Source organism: Rhinoderma darwinii, chromosome 1, assembly GCF_050947455.1.
Source record: "Rhinoderma darwinii isolate aRhiDar2 chromosome 1, aRhiDar2.hap1, whole genome shotgun sequence".
NCBI lineage: Eukaryota > Metazoa > Chordata > Amphibia > Anura > Rhinodermatidae > Rhinoderma > Rhinoderma darwinii.
In genome coordinates this window covers 297,853,033-297,866,796 of record NC_134687.1, presented here as the reverse complement: position 1 = coordinate 297,866,796, position 13,764 = coordinate 297,853,033, and the positions used below count along the sequence as shown (strand labels likewise).

Sequence of the window (13,764 nt, the reverse complement as noted above, 5' to 3'; positions counted from 1 at the left end):
ATCAGGGACTTCTCCTGGAGCGGACCCCTACTCCTGAAACGGAATCCCCGGCGCTGTGGCCGGTGATTCCGCTCCAGGAGAAGTACCTGACTTCACTGTCCATATATGGACATTGAAGTCAGACTTCTCCTGGAACAGTCCCCTACAGAGGCGCTATCTACAGGAAGGTAGGGTGGTGTCATCTATGGGGGGTGCGTGTGCTATGTAAAAAGGGGCTGTCTGGCAGCGCAGCACTACCCACGGGGTGGGCGGGGCAGCGCGGCACTACCCACGGGGTGGGCGGGGCAGCGCGGCACTACCCACGGGGTGGGCGGGGCAGCGCGGCACTACCCACAAGGGGCACCGCGTGGCACTACCTACATCTGGGCAGTGTGTGGCATTATCTACAGAGGGAAGTGTGTGGCAAAAATTGTACAAATGAAATTCATCTGATTTTAAAACGGACAGGGAAAATAACGGATGCAAAACGGGTCAAAAATCGGCCGTTAAATACGGAACGGATGCAAAACGGCCGTTTTTATCGGCCGACAGTCAGAATAGAGCCTTAGTAGTATGAGGGCTGTTTTTTTGCGGTACTAGCTGTAGTTTTTTTATTGGTACCATTTTGGAGTACATGGAGTACATGCGACTTTTTGATCACTTTTTATCCTATTTTTTTGAGAGGCAAGGTGACCAAAAAACAGCAATTCTGGCATAGTTTCATTTTTCTTATACAGCGTTCACTATGCATTACATGTTAACTTTACTCTGCGGGTCAGTCCGATTCCGGCGATACCAAATTTATAGCACTTTATGTTTTACAACTTTTTGCACAATAAAATTACTTTTGTAAAATGAATGTATTTTTTCTGTCGCCATGTTGTGAAAACCAGAACCAGAATTTTTTCTTCAACGGAGCTGTAGGAGGGCTTGTTTTTTGCAAGCTATAGTTTTTATAGGTACCATATTGGATACATGCAACCTTTTTGATCACTTTTTATTTTGTAGGGCAAAGTGACCAAAGAACAGAAATTCTGGCATTGTTTTTCAAGTTTTTATTTACGCGTTCACTGTGTGGAATAAACATAATATTTTTATAGTTCAGGCCGTTGTGGTCGGGGCGATACCTAATATGTATGGTTTCTTTTTTTCAATAATAAAAGGACTTGATAAGGAAAAAAGGGCGCTTGTGTTTTATTGTATTACTTTTAGAACGGTCAGTCACTCACTGACAGCAAGCCGATTAGGCTGTCTCCGGGAGGGGCCTAGTGGGCTTCCATAATGGCAGAGCAGGAGGCCATTGTAAGGCCTCCTGTTGCCACAGCAGTAGTCGGCAACCCTGCGATCGCACAGCAGGGCTGCCTATCAGCAATCAACCTCTAAGATGCAGTGATCGCTTTCGATCGCTGCATCTAAGGGGTTAATGCTAGCTAGCTCAGGCCCCTGCCGCTACAGGAGGTTATCAGCTGTAACATACAGCTGACAACCACCACTGAGGACGCCAGCTCAGCTCCTTCGGCTACGGAAGCCTTTCAGGCCCCGTCCGTATTAGGCCAGTTTCCGGTGTAAATTATGATAAGCGAAGCTCTGTCCATTTTATTTTTTTCCAAGAAAAAAAAAGTGCCGTGAGTGGTGGAAACGGCACACTTTTTACAGCAAATTTTGACTTTTGTGCAGTTTGCGACTTTTCTCCACCAGAAAACCGGTGAAGTTCATAAATCCCCCCCTTTGTGTGTACATATATTTATACAAACAGTCATGAGAAAAACACAGTAGACCATCTTTGAATTCTATGGTTTTACGTATCAGGACAGAATAAAAAAAAAATCTGGCTCTTAGATGGTCTTAAAATGAGGTAAATCCATCCTCAGATGACCACCACATGACAAATTATACTGTGTCATTAATCAAAAACTAGGTCAAAATGGAGAAGCCATGTGGGAAAAACTAATAACACCCTTACGGCTTCGATAGGAATTAAGAGGGTAAGTAGAAGTTAATAAAACCCTCTTGATTCATCAGCAAGTGTGACAACCTCTAGAAAAGCAGAAGTATTGGCAGTTTGTTCAGGCGTGAGTTAACACAATGCCAAGGAGGAACGACATCCGCAATGATCTTAGAGAAGCAAGTGTTGCTGCCCATCAATCTCAGAAGGGTTATAATAAGGGCATTTCCAAACTATTTGAAGTCCATCATTCTACAGTGAGAAATATTATTGACAAGTGGAAAACATTCAGGACAGTTGATAATCTTCCCAGGAGTGGATGTCCCAGCAAATTCAGAGAAATTGCAAAAAAAAACAAGAGCTACATCTCAGATTCTACAGGTCTCAGTTAGAATGTCAAATGTTCAAGTTCATGGCAGTACAATTAGAAAAAGACAACCAGAGTGGCTTGTTTGGAAGGGTTCCCGGAAAAAGCCTCTTCTTTCTAAAGTGAACATGGCAGAACGTGAAAAGTTGCATCTGAACAAAGCACAAGACTTCTGGAACAATTTCCTTTACACAGACGAGAAACCAGAGTGGAGATGTTTGGCCATAATGTCCAGCGCACCGTTTGGAGAAAACCAAACAGCATATCAGCACAAACACCTCATACCAACTGTCACGCACGGGGGTAGAGGGGTGATGATTTGGGCTTTTTTTGCAGTCATTGAGTCGACCATGAACTCCTCTGTATACCAAAGTATTCTAGAGTTAAATGTGGGACCATCTATCCAACAGCTAAAGCTTGGCCGAAACTGGGTCAGGCAACAGGACAATGATCCCAAACACACCAGCAAATCTACAACAGAATGGCTAAAAAAAAAAAGAAAAGAATCAAGTTGTTGCAATGGCCCAGTCAAAGTCCAGACCTCAACCCAATTGAAATGCTGTGGCAGGACCTTAACCCCTTCCCGCTCCTTGACGTACTATTACGTCATGGCAGCTGTATCGTTCGCGCTCCATGCCGTAATAGTACGTCTCGGGAGTAACGGCCGTTTCGGCCGTCCTCCCGACACATACAGGAGCTGTGACACTGCTGTCTTGTTCAGCAGCTGTCACAGCTCCTACAGCGGGGACCGATCGCTGTGTCCCCGCTGATTAACCCCTTAAAAGCCGCGTTCTATAGAGATTGCGGCTTTTTAGGGGTTAAGCTGCCATCGCCGGCCTGCTACGCGATAGCGGCCGGCGATGGTGACTATGGCAACCGGACACCAAACAATGGCGTCCGGCTATGCCATAGACGGAAGCCTAGTGGGTCCTGACAACGTCAGGACCCACTATGCTTGCTGTCAGTGAGTAGCTGACAGTTCTAATACACTGCACTACGCATGTAGTGCAGTGTATTAGAATAGCGATCAGGGCCTCCTGCCCTCATGTCCCCTAGTGGGACAAAGTAATAAAGTAAAAAAAAAGTTAAAAAAAGATGTGTAAAAATAAGAAAATAAAAGTTTTAAAAGTAATAAAAGTAAAAGTCCCACTTTTTCCCTTATCAGTCCTTTATTATTAATAAAAATATATAAACAAACAAATAAACTATACATAATTGGTATCGCCGCGTCCGTAACGGCCTGAGCTACAAAATTATTTTGTTATTTATCCCGCACGGTGAACGCCGTAAAAAAAAATATTAATAAACCGTACCACAATCACAATTGTTTGGTCACTTCACCTCCCAAAAAATGGAATAAAAAGAGATCAAAAAGTCGCATGTACCTAAAAATGGTACTGATGGAAAATACAGTTCGTTACGCAAAAAAAAAGTCCTCGCACGCCTTTATTGATTGAAAAATAAAAACGTTATGGCTCTTAGAATAAGGTAACACAAAAAGTGAATGATTGTTTACAAAACGTATTTTATTGTGCAAACGCCATAAGACATAAAAAAAAACTATAAACATCTGGTATCGCCCCGCAGAATAAAGTGAATATGTAATTTATAGCGCACGGTGAACGCTGTAAAAAAAAAAGTATACAAAAACAATAGTAGAATTGCTGTTTATTAGTCACCACGCCACCTAAAAATGGAATAAAAACTGATCAAAAAGCCGCATGCACCCCAAGAAAACTACAATGGATTCCTCAAGGGGTCTAGTTTCCAAATTGGGGTCACTTTTGGGGGGTTTCCAATGTTTTGGCACCACAAGACCTCTTCAAACCGGACATGGTGCCTAATAAAAAAGAGGGCTCAAAATCCGCTAGGTGCTCCTTTGCTTCGGAGGCCGGTGCTTCAGTCCATTACCGCCCGAGGGCCACATGTGGGATATTTCTCTAAACTGCAGAATCTGGGCAATAAGTATTGCGTTGCGTTTCTCTGATAAATCCTTTTGTGTTATAAAAAAAATGGTATAAAAAGAGTAAATTTCACCTCTACTTTGCTCTAAATTTCTGTGAAACACCTAAAGGGTTCATAAACTTTCTAAATGCTGTTGTGAATACTTTGAGGGGTCTAGTTTCTAAAATGGGGTGTTTGATAGGGGTTTCTAATATATGGGCCCCTCAAAGCAACTTCAGAAATGAACTGGAACCTAAAAAAATAAATAAATGAGGCAATACTTCGCTTCTTACATTATACTGATAATGAGCCGTGCCCACTCCGAGATGACCCCAGTTTTGACCGTTTGTATAAACGGAGACCCCTATTAGACCGTTCCAGTGCCCGGTTTTCCCAAGCATACACCCCCGAGAAGTGTTTTTCTATTGATGAGTCCCTGGTACATTTTAAAGGGAGGGTTCAATTCCGCCAGTACCTGCCAGGTAAGAGGGCAAGGTATGGCGTGAAGATGTATAAGCTATGTGAGAGTGCATCAGGGTATACCTACAGGTTTAGGATATATGAAGGAAAGGCCACCCCCAAACCAGACTGCATCCTGGACTACAATAGGTACATGGGAGGGATGGACTTGTCAAATCAAGTCCTGAAGCCCTACAGCGCCATGCTGTGAGGTATAAGAAGCTGGCCGGGCACATCATACAGATGGCATTGTACAATGCGTACGTGCTACGTCGATGTGCAGGCCAGAGGGGAACTTTCCTGGAATTTCAAGATCTAATCTTTAGGGACCAGGAAGGGGGGGCACCCAGTACTTCTGGAAGCGAGGCCACACGCATCGTACCAGGGCAACACTTTCCAGGAGAAGGTCCCCAAACCGGTGGAAAGGGAAAGAGTCAAAAGAGGTGCAGAGTCTGCTATAAGAGGGGGATAAGGAAGAACACAATATACCAATGTGACACGTGTCCCGAAAAACCAGGGCTCTGTATAAAAGATTGTTTTAAAATGTATCATACATCCCTTGATTTTTAATTTACCCTGATGCACTCCGCACAGCTTACCCCCCTCATCTTTCCCTCCTGAGCCCTGCCGTATGCCCAGGCAGCTGATAACAGCCACATGTAGGGTATTGTCGTACCCAGGAGAACCCACATTACAATTTAAGGGGTGTATATCTCCGGTGGCGCATGCTGGGCACACTATATTGGACACTGAAATGGCATATACATATATATATATATATATATATATATATATATATATAAAATTGCAAATCTCACACTGCACCATCTGCTGCGCATTATCTTTTACACAGTACCTGTGGGGTCAAAATGCTCACTACACCTCTAGATGAATGTCTTAAGGGGTGTAGTTTTTAAAATGGGGTCACTTCTCGGGGGTTTCAACTGTACTGGTACCTCAGGGGCTTCTGCATACATGACTTAGCACCAGAAAAGCTCCAGTAGGCCAAATGGTGGTCCTTTCCTTCTGAGCCCTCCCATGGGCCCAAAGGGCAGTTTATCACCACAAATGGGGTATTGCCGCACTAAGGACAAATTGGGCAACAAAATGGGGTATGTTGTTCCTTGTGAAAATAAGAAATTTTGATCAAAAATGACATCTTATTGGAAAAAATATCATTTGTTTCATTTCACAGCCCAATTCAAATAGGTGCTGTGAAAAACCTGTGCGGTCAAAATGATAACAAAAACCATAAATGAATTCCTTGAGGGGTGTAGTTTCCAAAATGGGGTCACTTCGGGTGGGTTTCCATTGCTTTGATACCTCTGGGGCTCTGCAAATGCGACATGGCACCCGAAAACCAATCCAGCAAAATCTGGACTCCAACAAACACATAGCGCTCCTTTCCTTCTGAGCCCTCCCATGGGCCCAAACGGCAGTTTATCACCACAAATGGGGTATTGCCGCACTAAGGACAAATTGGGCAACAAAATGGGGTATGTTGTTCCCTGTGAAAATAAGAAAATTTGATCAAAAATGACATTTTATTGGAAAAAATATCATTTTTTTCATTTCACAGCCCAATTCAAATAGGTGCTGTGAAAAAACTGTGCGGTCAAAATGATAACAAAAACCATAAATGAATTCCTTGAGGGGTGTAATTTCCAAAATGGGGTCACTTCTGGTGGGTTTCCATTGTTTTGATACCTCAACGCCTCTTCAAACCTGGCATGCTGCCTAAAATATATTCTAATAAAAAAGAGGCCTCAAAATGCACTAGGTGCTTCTTTGCTTCTAGGGCTTGTGTTTTAGTCCACGAGCGCAGTAGGGCCACATGTGGGACATTTCTAAAAACTGCAGAATCTGGACAATACATATTTAGTAGTGTTTCTCTGGTAAAACCTTCTCTGTTACTAAAAAAAAATTGAATAAAATTGAAATTCAGCAGAAAAAATGAAATTTGCAAATTTCATTTCCACTTTGCTTTAATTCCTGTGAAATGCCTGAAGGGTTAAAAAACTTTCTATATGCTGTTTTGAATACTTTGAGGGGTCTAGTTTTTAAAATGGGGTGTTTTATGGGGGTTTCTAATACATAGGCCCCTCAAATCCACTTCAGAACTGAACTGGCACCTTCAAAAAAAGGCTTTTGAAATTTTCTTAAGAATATGAGAAATTGCTGTTTATGTTCTAAACCTTGTAACGTCCAAGAAAAATAAAATAATGTTCAAAAAACGATGCCAATCTAAAGTAGACATATGGGAAATGTGAACTAGTAACTATTTTGGGTGGTATAACCGTCTGTTTTTCAAGCAGATGCATTTAAATTCTGAAAAATGCTATTTTTTGTAAATTTTCTCTAAATTTTGCAATTTTTCACAAATAAAGACTGAATATATCGACCAAATTTTACCACGAACATGAAGCCCAAAGTGTCACGAGAAAACAATCTCAGAATCGCTTGGATAGGTTTAAGCATTCCGACGTTATTACCACATAAAGTGAAATATGTCAGATTTGAAAAATGGGCTCTGAGCCTTAAGGCCCAAACTAGGCTGCGTCCTTAAGGGGTTAAAGAGGCTCTGTCACCAGATTTTGCAACCCCTATCTGCTATTGCAGCAGATAGGCGCTGCAATGTAGATTACAGTAACGTTTTTATTTTTAAAAAACGAGCATTTTTGGCCAAGTTATGACCATTTTTGTAGTTATGCAAATGAGGCTTGCAAAAGTCCAAGTGGGTGTGTTTAAAAGTAAAAGTCCAAGTGGGCGTGTATTAGGTGCGTACATCGGGGCGTTTTTAATACTTTCACTAGCTGGGCGCTCTGATGAGAAGTAACATCCTCTTCTCTTCAGAACGCCCAGCTTGTGACAGTGCAGATCTGTGACGTCACTCACAGGTCCTGCATCGTGACGGCCACATCGGCACCAGAGGCTACAGTTGATTCTGCAGCAGCAACAGCGTTTGCAGGTAAGTCGATCTTACCTGCAAACGCTGATGCTGCTGCAGAATCAACTGTAGCCTCTGCTGCCGATGTGGCCGTCACGATGCAGGACCTGTGAGTGACGTCACAGATCTGCACTGTCAGAAGCTGGGCGTTCTGAAGAGAAGAGGATGTTACTTCTCTTCACAGCGCCCAGCTAGTAAAAGTATTAAAAACGCCCCGATGTACGCACCTAATACACGCCCACTTGGACTTTTACTTTTAAACACACCCACTTGGACTTTTGCAAGCCTCATTTGCATAATTACAAAAATGGTCATATCTTGGCCAAAAATGCTCGTTTTTTTAAAATAAAAACGTTACTGTAATCTACATTGCAGCGCCTATCTGCTGCAATAGCAGATAGGGGTTGCAAAATCTGGTGACAGAGCCTCTTTAAGGCTGGGTTCACACGAGCACATTAACGTCCGTAATGGACGGACGTATTCCGGCCGGAAGTCCCGGACCGAACGCAGTGCAGGGAGCCGGGCTCCTAGCATCGTAGTTATATACGACGCTAGGAGTCCCTGCCTCTCTGCAGGACAACTGTCCCATACTGTAATCATGTTTTCAGTACGTGACAGTAGTTCCACGGAGAGGCAGGGACTCCTAGCGTCGTACATAACTACGATGCTAGGAGCCCGGCTCCCTGCACTGAGTTCGGTCCGGGACTTCCGGCCGAAATACGTCCATCCATTACGGACGTTAATGTGCTCGTGTGAACCCAGCCTGAGAGAGCGGTGCATAAACTAACGCCCACAAACCTCAATGAACTGAAGCAACATTGTAAAGAAGAGTGGGCCAGAATTCCTCCAGAACAATGTAAGAAACTGAAAATCATACAGAAAACGATTACTTGAAGTATCATTCATGGGGTATACTTCATTTTTCACACATGGCTTTTCCATTTTGGCCTAGTTTTTGATAAATAGATAATCGCACGGTATAATTTCTCATGTGTTGTTGTATTTACCTAATTTGACGACCTTCTAAGGACCATATATATTTTTTTATGTCCTGATACGTAAAGCCATAGAATTCAAAGAGGGTGTACTTTGTTTTTCTCATGACTGTACACACTGCGTGTATTTAGGTCTGTGTTTATGTCTGCGTTGGAGGCTCAATTGCAGATCTGGTTGAAAGTCCGGAAGAAAATAGCGCAGATTGCAGTGATATTTTTTCCATTAAAACTACGGGCACCATGACGGAAACCCGACGGAACCCATTTTAGTCAATAGGCTCCATCAGCCGCCTCTTAGTGTCCGTCACACGACTGATCCGGCACTTCGTTTTTTTTCTTTCGTTATTCTGCTCCCACGGTGGAGCAGAACAACGGACACCACAAACTCAGAGGTGAACCCAGCCTTACAATAACTTCAACCTTTTGATACCAGGGTCAATCTTTTTGGTGTATGGTTGTCAAGGCCCGCATGGTCCTCGCATCATTGGCCCTGGAACTGCCCCTTTGCGATCTCATCTACATCTTAGGCCGGATTCACACGAGGTCATTACGTCCGTAATTGACGGACGTATTTCGACCACAAGTCCCGATTACAGAGTACTCGGGACTTCTAACAGAAGGGCTGTGCCGTTTAGACATCTGCGTCTTTGTATCAGCCTCTGTAGCAGCAGTTTCCAAGTTTGGAGGCGAAACTGAAGAGCATAGTACTATGAAAGTTTCAGAATATTCTATTTACTGTATATCGCCCCTTAAACCTGTAATCTAAACCACATATTACAAAAAATGATGGGGGACAGGCTCCATACTAAACCCAGGTAAGTAGCCATTAAGTTATATAGCTTTCAACTGCATCCTTGTTACAACAATATGTCTCTTAGAAAATATAGTAAACAGTTTTACTATACAAAGCCTATTTTATGGATGTGTCCATGCTACTTCACTTTATACATAAAGACATTTTATTTACTCTAATTCCATAATGTACACCCATTATCCAAACCACTTCCTTTACAAGTGGGAGATCAGGCCCAGGAAAATCCTATTCCCCACAGCTGCTCTCCCTGAGTCAACAGAATAAAGGAGGCTGTTTATGGAGCTTGACTTCTGTTTATGGAGAGAGAAAGTGACAGCCGTAATTTAAATCTAGACTTATTCAAACTTGAACTCATTTCATTTACAAACCTCCATACTTTATTTCTGCTGTTTTGTCTTATGGTGGTTCTCCAGGGTTTCTTCACGAACTGCTAGGAGAAAAACAAAATTGTTGAATATTGTTCTATAATAAAGTACAGGTCTGCATTAAAGAGGCTCTGTCACCAGATTTTGCATCCCCTATCTGCTATTGCAGCAGATCGGCGCTGCAATGTAGATTACAGTAAAGTTTTTATTTTAAAAAAACGAGCATTTTTGGCCAAGTTATGACCATTTTTGTAGTTATGCAAATGAGGCTTGCAAAAGTCCAAGTGGGCGTGTTAAAAGTAAAAGTCCAAGTGGGCGTGTATTATGTGCGTACATCGGGGCGTTTTTACTACTTTTACTAGCTGGGCGTTCTGACGAGAAGTATCATCCACTTCTCTTCAGAACGCCCAGCTTCTGGCAGTGCAGACACAGCGTGTTCTCGAGAGATCACGCTGTGACGTCACTCACAGGTCCTGCATCGTGTCAGACGAGCGAGGACACATCGGCACCAGAGGCTACAGATGATTCTGCAGCAGCATCAGCAGGTAAGTAGCTACATCGACTTACCTGCAAATACCGATGCTGCTGCAGAATCAACTGCATTTTGCGGATTACATACGGATGAACTGCGGAGGACATTTCACGGAACACGGTCCTGGAATTTGTGGACCAGAAAAACACTACGGTCGTGTGCATGAGGCCTAACAGTAATTGATCTAGCCCTGTGAAAATGGCAAGTTTTAGGCCAGGATCACACACAAAGTTTTGATCCAGTTTGTTTGGCAGTTTTTGGTGCAGTTTTTTGAGCCAGAACTGGATCAAAAAGGAAGGAGAGGTATAATGCATCTCCTTTCTTTTGTGTCCACTTCTTTGTTTTCCTAAACAAACTGAGCCAAAAACGGCATCAAAACTCTGTATGTGATCCTGGCCGAATACTGCAGTGTCTGTACAGCTGGTCATAGACCGCTAGAAGAGGGGTATTTTGAAACTTTCTAAGAGTATGTGCACACGGCTTATTTTCGGCTGTTTTTCGGGCCGAGAAACAGGCATAAAGATCGGAAAGAGAACGCCTCCAAGCATCTGCCCGTTGATTTCAATGGGAAATACGGCGACTCTGTTCCGACGGGGCGTATTTTTACACGGTCGTTTTGAAAAAAACGGCGCGAAAAAAGAAGTGCATGTCACTTCTTTGGACGTTTTTGCTCAGCGTAATACACTTCTCTTTACAACGCCCAGTTGGTAAAAAGGTAAAAAAAAAAAAAAAAAAACACCCAGTTGTCTATTAAGAAACTAATTAGCATAAATCTGAAATTATTCATAACTTGCTCAAAAATGATTGTTTTTCTAAATAAAAACCACTGTTCTCTACATTACAGCGCCGATCCGACTATGTAGGAGATAGGGCACTTATAATCTGGTGACAGAGCCTCTTTAAGGATAACAATCATGTAAAGACATGTCGTGACATCAGAATTGTTCGTGATTGTCACCAAGGCTGCCACACCTGGAGGAAGCCACTAATATCAGTCAGAAAGATTGTGCCATCTTCTGATCTCAGATTATTTAAAGGCAAAGACAAAGTGTTATCATTCCCCTTTGCTGATGAACTTGGGCATACAATAAAAGAAAGGGAAGTCAACAAACAGGTATATGAAACTGATAGAGACAGAGGGGGAAGGTGGGGAGGATCAACCATAAAACAAAGCAGGATCAATAACGACAAGCGGGCAAACAGAGCAAAAGTAACATAGCCAGAAGCCAGAGAAAAGAGGGAAAACAGGTCACACTTCTGTCAAGATTCCTTTGCTTTAGAATAGCAGTCTACTATGCCATATTTTCCCATGAAAAAAAAAAAATAGGCCTTCATATTCATTATGGATCCTTTAAAAAGAGAAGCATTAAAAAAAAGAAAAAAAAGAAGCATTGATGCCAGTGTGAACAGGCCCTAAGCTAAATGCACACGTGGCGCAAATTGGTGCAGAAAATCTTTATCAAATCCGCAGGAATACGCAGGTAGTTCCTCAACTAAATTCCACACCTAAGGCTAGGTTCCCAAGGGTCGTATACGCAGCGGTTCCGACCTGGAACCCGGAGCACATCGCGTCCATAAAAACGCACCACATTGTGGTGCGTTTTTTCTAGCGGAAAGCAGCGGAGAAAAAAAACCCAAAAGAAACGTTTATAGTTACCCTCTCCTTCTGTTGCGGGTTTTGCATCCCCATTGAATTCAATTGGGAAAACACGCAGCAGAAAAGTAACGAAAATGCAGCATAAATGGACACGCTGCAGATTTAAATTCCACACCGCAGGTCAATTTATTCACGTTTACGCTGCGGTTTTTTTCTGCAGTGGGGGCATAGGATTTCCTAAATCTCATCCACTTTGCTGCTACTGTATGGCCTCATGCACACTTCCGTCTGCAATTGTATGGCCGCTAATGACTGTTCCGTGAAACATGAACCGCACACGGATGGCTTCCGTGTGCAGTCCGTTGTTTCCTGGACCAAATCAATGAAAAGGCCGAGACTGTTCCATCAAAAACGGACCTGTCCTATTTTTGATGGAACGGCTGCACGGTTCTGTTAAAACAACAGTAGTGTGCAAGGTCCCATTGACATGAATGTGCCAGGGTGCTATCAGTTAAAAAAAACAGATAGCACCCTGACGAAAAAACCTGAAGTGGGCATGATGCCTTAATGCTGCGGAATTTCTGCACAGAATTCCGTAGCGTTTACACTACGTGGGGACCCGGCCAAATTGTGCGGTTTTTACACTTTGATGCGGAGATAGGTGCGTTGTCATGCTGCAGATTTTGGTGCATTTTCTTTTGAAACTAGTCCGATACAATTTGCAAGTGGAAACGCAGGATAAATTGACATGCTGCGGATTTTAATATATGCACCGCGGAGAAAAAACGCAACAGAAGGGACAGGGGCTGCAAGACAAACATGGCACCACTTATCCTTGGGGAAACAAATGGTCAGATCCTAGTTTCCCTGATGGCATAAGACGGGAGGCCGTGTGCCAAGCCAAATAGGAAATAGATCATAAAAGAACCGATTGAACTTGTCAGAATTTGTCTATAATGGACGCGGTTTAAAACGAATAGCGTCACCTCCCGGAGTTATTAACCCTCTACAGAGGTTCCATTTACATAGTTATATTGGAATACGACTACGGAAGCGTATGCGTGGCGTGACCGCTCCATACCCAGGAAAACCCATAGTCAACAGACGCTTATGGTGACTATTACGTGGCCACATAGGGCCACATACACATTGTGCAATACAATATACGTCTGCTGGCCCACATCACTGCCTCCAGAGTATAATTCTGAAATTACACATGTATTATCCCCCCGTGACTGATACTACTACAAGTGGGAAAGTCTCAGGGAGCAGCCACCCCCATATTCACTGCTTAGCACTTCCCTTATCTACTACACACGATAGTCCCACTAGAAGTGCCATGTAACTCAGCCGGCAGCATATATCAGCGAAGTGCCGCATCACACCGTACAACCTGCACTGCCGCCTCCACATACCAGGCTGCCACTGTGGAAAACACACACTACACAGCGTCTCATACTCACAGCTGACCAGCCACCGGATCCACTCTATGGTAAAGACTCTCGGTCACTGTGTGCTGCCACTTCCTGCATCGACCCCGCCCACTACTAGCACGCATGGGACAACGTCACGAGCAAGGTCACGTGACACCGACGCAGAGTCGACAACTTTGTGTCATGTAACCGATCAGTTCAGGTCGAAGGAAAAGGATGTGACAGATTTTAATCGTTTGCAAACTCCTTCATGTAGATCTCTAAACGTGTTTATTAACGGACTAAAAATGTGCTGGCAAGTCATGTGATTTTTTTTATTTTAAAATATGATTTTAGTATTAACCCCTTTACTACCTTAGACCACCAGGGCTGTACCCATACCACTCA

General features: G+C 43.2%; 1 protein-coding gene across 1 annotated transcript in view; it reads right to left on the bottom strand.

Annotated features, from left to right (window-relative positions):
* Positions 1–13,394, bottom strand: part of FAM174C (family with sequence similarity 174 member C) — a 40,143-nt gene extending 26,749 nt beyond the window's left edge. Inside the window, exons 1-2 of the mRNA XM_075851056.1 lie at positions 13,360–13,394; positions 9,827–9,880 (exon numbers count right to left, since the gene is read on the bottom strand). The gene's annotated coding sequence lies outside the window, so the exon portion shown is untranslated. The remainder of the gene's footprint in view (positions 1–9,826; positions 9,881–13,359) is intronic.
* Between the last annotated feature and the right edge of the window lie 370 nt (positions 13,395–13,764).